Genomic DNA, 13143 nt, shown 5'->3' with positions numbered 1-13143 from the left:
GAAACTAGTCACATACAATAAAACATAAATATATTACAAACGATATTTAAACTAATGACTATATTACGTAATATACATATTAACTTATTCTAAACATTAATTTACGCACATTAACATAATCTGCAAAATGTGTGTCTATCATGTTTTATTGTGCAGGATCAAACCCAGACTTTACAAGACATTGTTGAAGAATAATCTTTCTTTACCTTAATAATTACCGTAAAGATATTTATTTATCATGCAGATAAACGTTAAATTAATAAGAGAAAATTACGAAAGTATTTGTATATCCAGTGTCTCTAGCGTTATTTATTGTACTTACAACTGTGTACATATGTTGTCCCTGTTTACCTAGCGGCAAGTAGATGCCTGGGAGTTAGCAGGCTGTTGTGGGTTGTATACTGAGCAAGAAGTTCAAAGAACCCAACTAGAAACATGTCACTCTTGATATAATGGGATATCCTGGGTTATTAACCCTCCGAATTAAAAATCCAAATATAATTTTCTAATTCTATTTATGTACGGTGTGTGTGTGTGTGTGTGTGTGTGTGTGTGTGTGTGTGTGTGTGTGTGTGTGTGTGTGTGTGTGTGTGTGTGTGTGTGTGTGTACTCACCTAGTTGTACTCACCTAGTTGAGGTTGCGGGGGTCGAGTCCGAGCTCCTGGCCCCGCCTCTTCACTGATCGCTACTAGGTCACTCTCCCTGAGCCGTGAGCTTTATCATACCTCTGCTTAAAGCTATGTATGGATCCTGCCTCCACTACATCGCTTCCCAAACTATTCCACTTACTGACTACTCTGTGGCTGAAGAAATACTTCCTAACATCCCTGTGATTCATCTGTGTCTTCAGCTTCCAACTGTGTCCCCTTGTTACTGTGTCCAATCTCTGGAACATCCTGTCTTTGTCCACCTTGTCAATTCCTCTCAGTATTTTGTATGTCGTTATCATGTCCCCCCTATCTCTCCTGTCCTCCAGTGTCGTCAGGTTGATTTCCCTTAACCTCTCCTCGTAGGACATACCTCTTAGCTCTGGGACTAGTCTTGTTGCAAACCTTTGCACTTTCTCTAGTTTCTTCACGTGCTTGGCTAGGTGTGGGTTCCAAACTGGTGCCGCATACTCCAATATGGGCCTAACATACACGGTGTACAGGGTCCTGAATGATTCCTTATTAAGATGTCGGAATGCTGTTCTGAGGTTTGCTAGGCGCCCATATGCTGCAGCAGTTATTTGGTTGATGTGCACTTCAGGAGATGTGCCTGGTGTTATACTCACCCCAAGATCTTTTTCCTTGAGTGAGGTTTGTAGTCTCTGACCCCCTAGACTGTACTCCGTCTGCGGCCTTCTTTGCCCTTCCCCAATCTTCATGACTTTGCACTTGGTGGGATTGAACTCCAGGAGCCAATTGCTGGACCAGGTCTGCAGCCTGTCCAGATCCCTTTGTAGTTCTGCCTGGTCTTCGATCGAGTGAATTCTTCTCATCAACTTCACATCATCTGCGTGTGTGTGTGTGTGTGTGTGTGTGTGTGTGTGTGTATGTGTGTGTGTGTGTGTGTTTGTGTGTGTGTGTATATATATATATATATATATATATATATATATATATATATATATATATATGTCGTGCCGAATATGTAAAACTGGTCAACTAGCAAGAACTCATTTAAAATTAAGTCCTTTCTAAAATTTTCTCTTATACGTTTAAAGATATATTTTTTCATTAATGTTAATGTAAGAATTTTTAATTTTGCTCCAAAAGAATCTTAGAAAACTTACCTAACCTTATTATAACAAGAACAATTTATTTTAGCCTAACCCAACTAAATATATTTTAGATTTGTTTACAATAATTTAATACTAAGCAAACACAGTGAAATATATTTTTTTCGTTAGGTTGAGAATGATTTTGGTGAAATTATTGCATACACAAATTTTCGCTTGTCCTATATGGCAAGATGAGCGTTGCTATTTTAAGCCAAGATCGTAAGTTCTGCCTATTCGGCACGACATATATATATATATATATATATATATATATATATATATATATATATATATATATATATATATATATATATATATATATATATATATATATATATATATATGTATATATATATTGTTTGTTTATTAAATTATTGTAAACTTATATAAAATATATTTAGTTGGATTAGGCTATATTAAATTGCACTTACTATAATAAGGTTAGCTAAGTATCCTAAGGTTCTTTTAGTACAAAATCATTAATTTTTATTTTAACATGAATGAAAAAAATATATATCTTTAAATGTGTAAGAGAAAATTTTAGAAAGGACTTAATTTTAAATGAGTTTTTGCTAATAGACCAGTTTTACCTATTCGGTACGACATATACATCCCTCTCAATCCACACAGTGTGTGAGTGGGTGAGCCTGGGGTTGCAACCCTCCCTCCCAGCATCCCTAGAGTGCACTAATCTCGTGATTATCAGCTTGCACGAGAGGAGAATGCTATGATGGGCAGTGATATGTTGCTGGCCCGTCTGAGGGACCTACGACCTAGTGGGTTATCTTACTATGTATCAGAGAGTGTGTCTAGAGAATACATTGACGTGCTTGGAGATTTTTCATGTCTACTGTGTACCTGGCAACCCAGGTGGGGATGACATGCCGTATTGCACACACCAATAAGACCTTGGCACAAGTTGAACCAAAATATATGTTTGTCTTACCCAATTATTGAGAATTTTATAAATAAAATGTGAAAGAGAGATGTAAACTGGAAAATAAAAATCAGCTGATTTATGGCGTTTTTAAAATTAACAGGAGGAGACTTAACTATTTTTTTCGAACATTTTCAGACCATTATCCCAACATATTGTTGGGAAAATGTTGTAATATAAAGCACAAGTGCGCTCGCGCGCGCACACACACACACACACACACACACACACACACACACACACACACACACACACACACACACACACACACACACACACACACACACACACACACTCTTGAAGGGGAGAAATCGGCCGGTCAAACTGATTTTCAAGAGAGAAACGGTGCGGAACAGGATTCTGCAAGAGAAACCACGGCTTAAGGAATCATTAACATATAAGAGGGTTTTCCTAGATGGCGACATAACAAGAACAGAACGAGAGCAGCTAGAGAGGACACAGAAATTAATGGGGGTAGGAAGAGAGACAAGGACAGAGTCAGCAGAGGGCAACCAGAGCAGGGCAGAGCAATAAGCGCAAGCGCGCTCAGAACCACACTCAGAATCCCACAGCCAAACACTCTATCCCAACACAACCCACAATCCAAACTTACAACCCCTACCCTACACTATGCTGTAGAATCCCCCAGCACACTGCCAGGTCCAACACGCCAGAACACAGTGTTGGAGAGGAAGCTGAAGGTATGACACACCAACGCTGTTGGTATAACGAATAAGTGGGAGGAGTGGCACGAAAGAATCAAAGAGGTATCACCAGACATCACAGCTCTCACAGAAACCAAGCTCAGATGCCATCTTTCCAATGTGATATCAGATTCTGAGGAAAGACAGAGGAAACAGAGGGGGTGGATGAGTGGCATGCTCATCAAAAACCAGGCATGAAGAATTTTCTGCATGTGGTTCAGTGAGAGAGAGAACTGGCAAGGAAGTCAGTAAATGAGATGATGGAATATGTGAGAACACAATATCCAAGGAAACAGAGGAGAGGTTTGTACTCAAGGGTAACAGAAATAAGGAGAAAGCCAGGATGAGCCCTTGGTTCACCCAAAGGTGTATAGAGACAAAAATCAAGTGTGCTAGAGAATGGAAGAAATATAGAAGGGAAAGAACCCAGGAGAATATGGAGAACAGGCTTAGAGCCAGAAATGAATATACACAAGTAAGAAGGGAGGCCCAACGACAACATGAAAATAACATAGCAGCGATAGCCAGTCTGACCTGAAGCTGTTGTACAGCCACATCAGGAGGAAAACAACAGTCAAGGACCAGGTAATCAGGCTGAAGAAGGAAGGAGGGGAGATGACAAGAAATGTCCGTGAAGTATGTGAGGAGCTCAATATGAGATTCAAAGAAGTGTTCACTGAGGAGACAGAAAGGACTCCACGAAGACGGAGAGGTGGGTTACACCATCAAGTGCTGGACACAATACATACCGAGGAAGAAGTGAACAGGCTGCTAAGCGAGCTAGATACCTCAAAGGCGATGGGGCCGGATAACATCTATCCAAGGGTCCCGAGAGAGGGAGCAGAGGCGCTATGTTTACGACTAGCAACAATCTTCAACACATCTATCGAAACAGGGTGCCTACTTGAGGTATGGAAGACAGCAAATGTAGTCCCAATTTTTTAAAAAAAGGAGACAGACATGAAGCATTAAACTACAGGCCAGTGTCACTGACATGTATAGTATGCAGAGTCATGGAGAAGATTATCAGGAGAAAAGTGGTGGAACACCTAGAAACGAATGAGTTTATCAACGACAACCAGCACTGTTTCAGGGACGGGCAATCCTGTGTCACAAACCTACTGGAGTTCTATGACAGGGTGACAGCAGTAAGACAAGAGAGAGAGAGGGGTGGGTAGACTGCATTTTCTTGGACTGTAAGAAGGCGTTTGACACAGTTCCACACAAGAGATTAGGCCAAAAACTAGAGGACCAGGCAGGGGTAACAGGGAAGGCACTGCAGTGAATCAGGGAATACCTGTCGGGAAGACATCAGCGAGTCATGGTACGTGACGAGGTGTCAGTGGGCGCCTGTGATGAGCGGGGTTCCACAGGCGTCAGTCCTAGGACCAGTGCTATTTTTAATGTGTGAATGATATGATGGAAAGAATAGACTCAGAAGTGTCCCTGTTTGCAGATTATGTGAAATTAATGAGGAGAATTAAATCGGATGAGGATCAGGCAGAACTACAAAGAGACTTGGGCAGGCCGGAAGACTGGTACAGCAACTGGCGTCTCGAATTTCACCCCGCCAAATGCAAAGTAATGAAGATCGGGGAGGGGCAAAGAAGACCGCAGACAGAGTATAGGCTAGGCGGCCAAAGACTGCAAACCTTACTCAAGGAAAAGGATATTGGGGTGAGTATAATCCGGAGTACATCTCCTGAGGCGCACATCAACCAGATAACTGCTACAGCATACGGCACCTGGCAAACCTGGGAATAGCGTTCCAGTACCTCAGTAAGGAATCATTCAAGACTCTGTACACCGTGTATGTCATGCTCATACTGGAGTATGCAGCACCAGTTTGGAACCCACACCTGGTCATTAGAGGATGTGCAAATGTTTGCAACAATATTAGTTCCAGAGCTAAGGGGAATATCCTACGAAGAAAGGTTAAGGGAAATCGGCCTGACGACACTGGAGGACAGGAGGGTTAGGGTAGACATGATAAAAACATACAAAATACTGCGAGGAATTGACAAGATGGACAGAGACAGGATGTTCCAGAGATGGGACACAGAAACAAGGGGTCAAAATTGGAAGTTGAAGACTTAGATGAGTCAAAAGTATCTCAGGAAGTATTTATTTAGCCATAGAGTTGTCAGGAAGTGGAATAGTCTGGCAAGTGACGTAGTGGAGGCAGGAACCATACATAGCTTTAAGACGAGGTTTGATAAAGCTCATGGAGCAGGGAGAGAGAGGACCTAGTAGCGTTCAGTGAAGAGGCTTAGCCAGGAGCTGTGAATCGACCCCAGCAACCACAATTAGGTGAGTACACACACACACACACACACACACACACACACACACACACACACACACAGAAACGTCGTGCCAATAAAAGTTTTTTTCTCTGTGCTGGAGAAGATGCGTCGAGGACGGCTGAGGCTGATGGTTGTGTTGGTTTTTAATTTGGTGTAAGAAACTTGACCAGTTAGTGGTCTTAATGCTGAGACAAGCTGAGAGTTGTTGAGTCTTGTGGTGGTGATGTTGCTATGTTATGTATGTGTTGCTATGTTGTGTGTTGCTGAGTTATGTGTTGCCATGTTGTGTGTATGTGTTGCTATGTTGTGTGTTGCTGAGTTATGTGTTGCCATGTTGTGTGTATGTGTTGCTATGTTGTGTGTTTGTGGCTATGTTGTTTGTGTTGCTATACTGTCTGTGTTGCAGTTTTAAGTGTTTTGTTGTGCTGTGTGTGGTGCTGTGTTTAGTATTGTTAAGTTGTATGGGTTATTGTTGCTGTGCTGTGTTTTTTTCACTGTGTTGTCTGTGTTGCTGTTGTTGATATGTTGTGTGTATTGCTTTTGTTAATTTGTGTGTTGTGTTGCTGTTGCTAATTTGCGTGTGTTGCTGTTTGTATGTTATGTGTTATGTTGAGTGTGTTACTATGTTGTGTGTGTTACTATGTTGAGTGTGTTACTATGTTGAGTGTGTTACTATGTTGAGTGTGTTACTATGTTGAGTGTGTTACTATGTTGATTGTGTTACTATGTTGAGTGTGTTACTATAATGAGTGTGTTACTGTGTTGAGTGTGTTACTATGTTGAGTGTGTTACTATGTTGAGTGTGTTACTATGTTGAGTGTGTTACTATGTTGAGTGTGTTTCTATGTTGAGTGTGTTACTATGTTGAGTGTGTTACTATAATGAGTGTGTTACTATGTTGAGTGTGTTATTATGTTGAGTGTGTTACTATGTTGAGTGTGTTACTATGTTGAGTGTGTTACTATGTTGAGTGTGTTACTATGTTGAGTGTGTTACTATGTTGAGTGTGTTACTATAATGAGTGTGTTACTATGTTGAGTGTGTTACTATGTTGAGTGTGTTACTATGTTGAGTGTGTTACTATAATGAGTGTGTTACTATGTTGAGTGTGTTACTATGTTGAGTGTGTTACTATGTTGAGTGTGTTACTATAATGAGTGTGTTACTATGTTGAGTGTGTTACTATGTTGAGTGTGTTACTATGTTGAGTGTGTTACTATGTTGAGTGTGTTACTATGTTGAGTGTGTTACTATGTTGAGTGTGTTACTATAATGAGTGTGTTACTATGTTGAGTGTGTTACTATGTTGAGTGTGTTACTATGTTGAGTGTGTTACTATGTTGAGTGTGTTACTATGTTGAGTGTGTTACTATAATGAGTGTGTTACTATAATGAGTGTGTTACTATGTTGAGTGTGTTACTATGTTGAGTGTTACTATGCTGAGTGTGTTACTATGTTGAGTGTGTTACTATGTTGAGTGTGTTACTATGTTGAGTGTGTTACTATGTTGAGTGTGTTACTATGTTGAGTGTGTTACTATGTTGAGTGTGTTACTATGTTGAGTGTGTTACTATGTTGACTGTTTTACTATGTTTAGTGTGTTACTATGTTGAGTGTGTTACTATGTTGAGTGTGTTACTATGTTGAGTGTGTTGTGTGTGTTACTATTTTTAGTGTGTTACTATGTTGTGTGTGTTACTATGTTGTGTGTGTTACTATGTTGAGTGTGTTACTATGTTGAGTGTGTTACTATGTTGTGTGTGTTACTATGTTGAGTGTGTTACTATGTTGAGTGTGTTACTATGTTGACTGTGTTACTATGTTGAGTGTGTTACTATGTTGTGTGTGTTACTATGTTGAGTGTGTTACTATGTTGAGTGTGTTACTATGCTGTGTTACTATGTTGAGTGTGTTACTATGTTGAGTGTGTTACTATGTTGAGTGTGTTACTATGTTGAGTGTGTTACTATGTTGAGTGTGTTACTATGTTGAGTGTGTTACTATGTTGAGTGTGTTACTATGTTGAGTGTGTTACTATGTTGAGTGTGTTACTATGTTGAGTGTGTTACTATGCTGAGTGTGTTACTATGTTGTGTGTGTTACTATGTTGAGTGTGTTACTATGTTGAGTGTGTTACTATGCTGAGCGTGTTACTATGTTGACTGTGTTACTATGTTGAGTGTGTTACTATGTTGAGTGTGTTACTATGTTGAGTGTGTTACTATGTTGTGTGTGTTACTATGTTGAGTGTGTTACTATGTTGAGTGTGTTACTATGTTGAGTGTGTTACTATGTTGAGTGTGTTACTATGTTGAGTGTGTTACTATGTTGAGTGTGTTACTATGCTGAGTGTGTTACTATGTTGAGTGTGTTACTATGTTGAGTGTGTTACTATGTTGAGTGTGTTACTATGTTGAGTGTGTTACTATGCTGAGTGTGTTACTATGTTGAGTGTGTTACTATGTTGAGTGTGTTACTATGTTGAGTGTGTTACTATGTTGAGTGTGTTACTATGTTGAGTGTGTTACTATGTTGAGTGTGTTACTATGTTGAGTGTGTTACTATGTTGAGTGTGTTACTATGTTGAGTGTGTTACTATGTTGAGTGTGTTACTATGTTGAGTGTGTTACTATGTTGAGTGTGTTACTATGTTGAGTGTGTTACTATGTTGAGTGTGTTACTATGTTGAGTGTGTTACTATGTTGTGTTACTATGTGAGTGTGTTACTATGTTGAGTGTGTTACTATGTTGAGTGTGTTACTATGTTGACTATGTTGTGTGTACTATGTTGTGTGTGTTACTATGTTGAGTGTGTTACTATGTTGAGTGTGTTACTATGCTGTGTTACTATGTTGAGTGTGTTACTATGTTGAGTGTGTTACTATGTTGAGTGTGTTACTATGTTGAGTGTGTTACTATGTTGAGTGTGTTACTATGTTGAGTGTGTTACTATGTTGAGTGTGTTACTATGTTGAGTGTGTTACTATGTTGAGTGTGTTACTATGTTGAGTGTGTTACTATGTTGAGTGTGTTACTATGTTGAGTGTGTTACTATGTTGTGTGTGTTACTATGTTGAGTGTGTTACTATGTTGAGTGTGTTACTATGTTGAGTGTGTTACTATGTTGAGTGTGTTACTATGCTGAGTGTGTTACTATGTTGAGTGTGTTACTATGTTGACTGTGTTACTATGTTGAGTGTGTTACTATGTTGACTGTGTTACTATGTTGAGTGTGTTACTATGTTGAGTGTGTTACTATGTTGAGTGTTACTATGTTGGGTGTGTTACTATGTTGACTGTGTTACTATGTTGAGTGTGTTACTATGTTGAGTGTGTTACTATGTTGTGTGTGTTACTATGTTGACTGTGTTACTATGTTGACTGTGTTACTATGTTGAGTGTGTTACTATGTTGTGTGTGTTACTATGTTGACTGTGTTACTATGTTGACTGTGTTACTATGTTGAGTGTGTTACTATGCTGAGTGTGTTACTATGTTGACTGTGTTACTATGTTGAGTGTGTTACTATGTTGACTATGTGTACTATACTGTGTTATATGCTGAGTGTTACTATGTTGAGTGTGTTACTATGTTGACTGTGTTACTATGTTGAGTGTGTTACTATGTTGAGTGTATTACTATGCTGAGTGTGTTACTATGCTGAGTGTGTTACTATGTTGAGTGTGTTACTATGCTGAGTGTGTTACTATGGTAGCCCTGCTGTATTATTTGTGCTGTTGATCTTAACTATTTGTGTGAGTGTGTTGTTACTGTTTTGTGTTGTTATTACGTGGTGTGCAGCGCTGTATGACCCTAGTAGGTTTAGCGCTTCTTTTTTATTATAATATGTTGTGGTGTGTGTTGTTCTTACTATGTTGTGCGTGTGTTGTTGCTGCTATGTTGTTTGTGTTGTTGCTGTTTCTGTCTACAGTGTCTACTGCTGTTACTATGTAAGTGTTATTTCTACAAGTATGTTTTGCGTGTTACTGTTATTATGCTGTGTCTTTTTGTTTTTACTATGTTTTGTGTGCGTTGTTTATATATATATATATATATATATATATATATATATATATATATATATATATATATATATATATATATATATATATATATATATATATATATATATATATATATTCTCCATGGGGAAGTGGGACAGAATTCTTCCTCCGTAAGCTATGCGTGTTGTAAGAGGCGACTAAAATGCCAGGAGCAAGAGGCTAGTAACCCCTTCTCCTGTATAAATTACTAAATTTAAAAAGAGAAACTTTTGTTTTTCTTTTTGGGCCACCCTGCCTTGGTGGGATATGGCCGGTTTGTTGAAAAAAAAAAAAAATATATATATTTATTATATACATGTATATATATATATATATATATATATATATGAAATAAGATCACAGTAAACAGGTGATTTTAGAATATGCAAAACAGCCATTGTGAAGAATAGTGAAATTCCAAGCGTTTTCGTGATTTCTCACATTATCAAGGAACTATGATAATGTTCCTTGATAATGCGAGAATTCAAGAACGCGCTTGGAATTTCACTATTCTTCCACAGTGGTTGTTTTGCATATATATATATATATATATATATATATATATATATATATATATATATATATATATATATATATAATGTGTGTGTGTGTGTGTGTGTGTACATATATTTACCAAACTGCAGCCAGCCGAGATTAGATCCTGCGACAAATTCTTCCACCTCAAGAGGCAGAACAACGTTCACATTGCCTTAACCACTTAACCAGCGATCCTTCAACGATCACGCACCCAGCAGAGCTAGATGTTGTTCGTGGTCCGAGAACACTCGTGGTAGTTGTAAGGTCAAGGCTAATTTCAACCACCGCTAGTTTGAATACCAGCCTCCACGACCAGTTTATGTAGTAATTAAACCACGGAACAAGTAGTATTGAAACATTTCTTAAACTGCGGCCAGCCGAGATTAGATCCTACGACACATTCTTCTTGAGGTTACCACTACCACGAGTGTCCTCGGATCGTGAACATGTGTGTGTGTGTGTGTGTGTGTGTGTGTGTGTGTGTGTGTGTGTGTGTGTGTGTGTGTGTGTGTGTGTGTATGTATGCATGCATGTATGTATGTGTGTGTGTGTGTGTGTGTCTGTGTGAGTGTAAGTGCCGGCGCGCGCGAGCTCCCGGCCCCTATAATTAGGAATTACCCAGAAGATTAGAAGGCAACCGTCCCTCCTTCCACTCTCCTTGATAAAACGCACAATTTATAGCGCCTGTGTGAATATAAAATCGGTTCAGTGATTCCCTGGCGAGATTATGGATGCCTGTGTGGTACCCCGGCAGGAATATACATCATAGTTTGGCGAATTGAAGAGTCAGGATCGTGTAAACCTGTTTGTTTGTGCTCGTCTAGTCGCCTTAATCCGTTTAGATCCGACGGCCGCATAGCGATAATTATCTTCCAATATTTTTTGTTCCTTTCTGTCGTAAATATAGTTTTCAACAGTAATTTATGAATGTGTGAGATTAATTTACTGACGTTTTGAAGAAGTACAGATTATTATATGATTATAAATTCTCTCTCGGTGCCTTGTTAAGGTGTTTTAAAAAATGTATATGTAAAACAGACCGGAGATTAAAATTTCACGATTTTTAAAAACTGGAGAAATATTGCACAAATTTAACGCAAAGTTCACATTTACCTATGTATATCCACACACTTGCTGTGTTCGCTAATACACACACACACACACACGCATATATATATATATATATATATATATATATATATATATATATATATATATATATATATATTTTTTTTTTTTTTTTTTTTTTTTTTTTTTTTTAACAAGTCGGCCGTCTCCCACCGAGGCAGGGTGACCCAAAAAAAAAGAAAGAAAATCCCCAAAAAGAAAATACTTTCATCATCATTCAACACTTTCACCACTCGCACATTATCACTGTTTTTGCAGAGGTGCTCAGAATACAACAGTTTAGAAGCATACACATATAAAGATACACAACATATCCCTCCAAACTGCCAATATCCCAAACCACTCCTTTAAAGTGCAGGCATTGTACTTCCCATTTCCAGGACTCAAGTCCGACTATATGAAAATAACCGGTTTCCCTGAATCCCTTCACTAAATATTACCCTGCTCACACTCCAACAGATCGTCAGGTCCCAAGTATCATTCGTCTCCATTCACTCCTATCTAACACGCTCACGCACGCTTGCTGGAAGTCCAAGCCCCTTGCCCACAAAACCTCCTTTACCCCCTCTCTCCAACCCTTTTCGAGGACGACCCCTATCTTATCTTATCTTCGAGGACGACCCCTACCCCTCCTTCCTTCCTTCCCCTACAGATTTATACGCTCTCCATGTCATTCTACTTTGATCCATTCTCTCTAAATGACCAAACCACCTCAACGACCCCTCTTCTGCCCTCTGACTAATACTTTTATTAACTCCACACCTTCTCCTAATTTCCACACTCCGAATTTTCTGCATAATATTTGCACCACATATTGCCCTTAAACAGGACATCTCCACTGCCTCCAACCGCCTCCTCGCTGCTGCATTTACCACCCAAGCTTCACATCCATATAAGAGTGTTGGTACTACTATACTTTCATACATTCCCTTCTTTGCCTCCATAGATAACGTTTTTTGACTCCACATATACCTCAACGCACCACTCACCTTTTTTCCCTCATCAATTCTATGATTAACCTCATCCTTCATAAATCCATCCGCCGACACGTCAACTCCCAAGTATCTGAAAACATCCAATTTTTCTTTATCTAAATCATTTGATACCCTCATCACCTTACTCTTTTCTATGTTCACTTTCAACTTTCTACCTTTACACACATTCTCAAACTCATCCACTAACCTTTGCAATTTTTCTTTAGAATCTACCATAAGCACAGTATCATCAGCAAAAAGTAACTGTGTCAATTCCCATTTTGAATTTGATTCCCCAAAATTTAATCCCACCCCTCTCTTGAACACCCTAGCATTTACTTCTTTTACAACCCCATCAATAAATATATTAAACAACCATGGTGACATTACACATCCCTGTCTAAGACCTATTTTTACCGGGAAGTAGTCTCCCTCTCTTCTACACACCCTAACCTGAGCATCACTATCCTCATAAAAGCTCTTTACAGCATTTAGTAACTTACCACCTATTCCATATACTTGCAACATCTGCCACATTGCTCCCCTATCCACTCTATCATATGCCTTTTCTAAATCCATAAATGCAATAAAAACTTCCCTACCTTTATCTAAATACTGTTCACATATATGCTTCAATGTAAACACCTGATCTACACATCCCCTACCCACTCTGAAACCTCCTTGCTCATCCGCAATCCTACATTCTGTCTTACCTCTAATTCTATCAATAATAACCCTACCATACACTTTT

This window comes from Cherax quadricarinatus, chromosome 30, assembly GCF_038502225.1.
Source record: "Cherax quadricarinatus isolate ZL_2023a chromosome 30, ASM3850222v1, whole genome shotgun sequence".
NCBI classification, from domain to species: Eukaryota; Metazoa; Arthropoda; class Malacostraca; order Decapoda; family Parastacidae; genus Cherax; species Cherax quadricarinatus.
The sequence above is the reverse complement of the archived record's forward strand: the minus strand, read 5'-3'. Positions refer to the sequence as shown.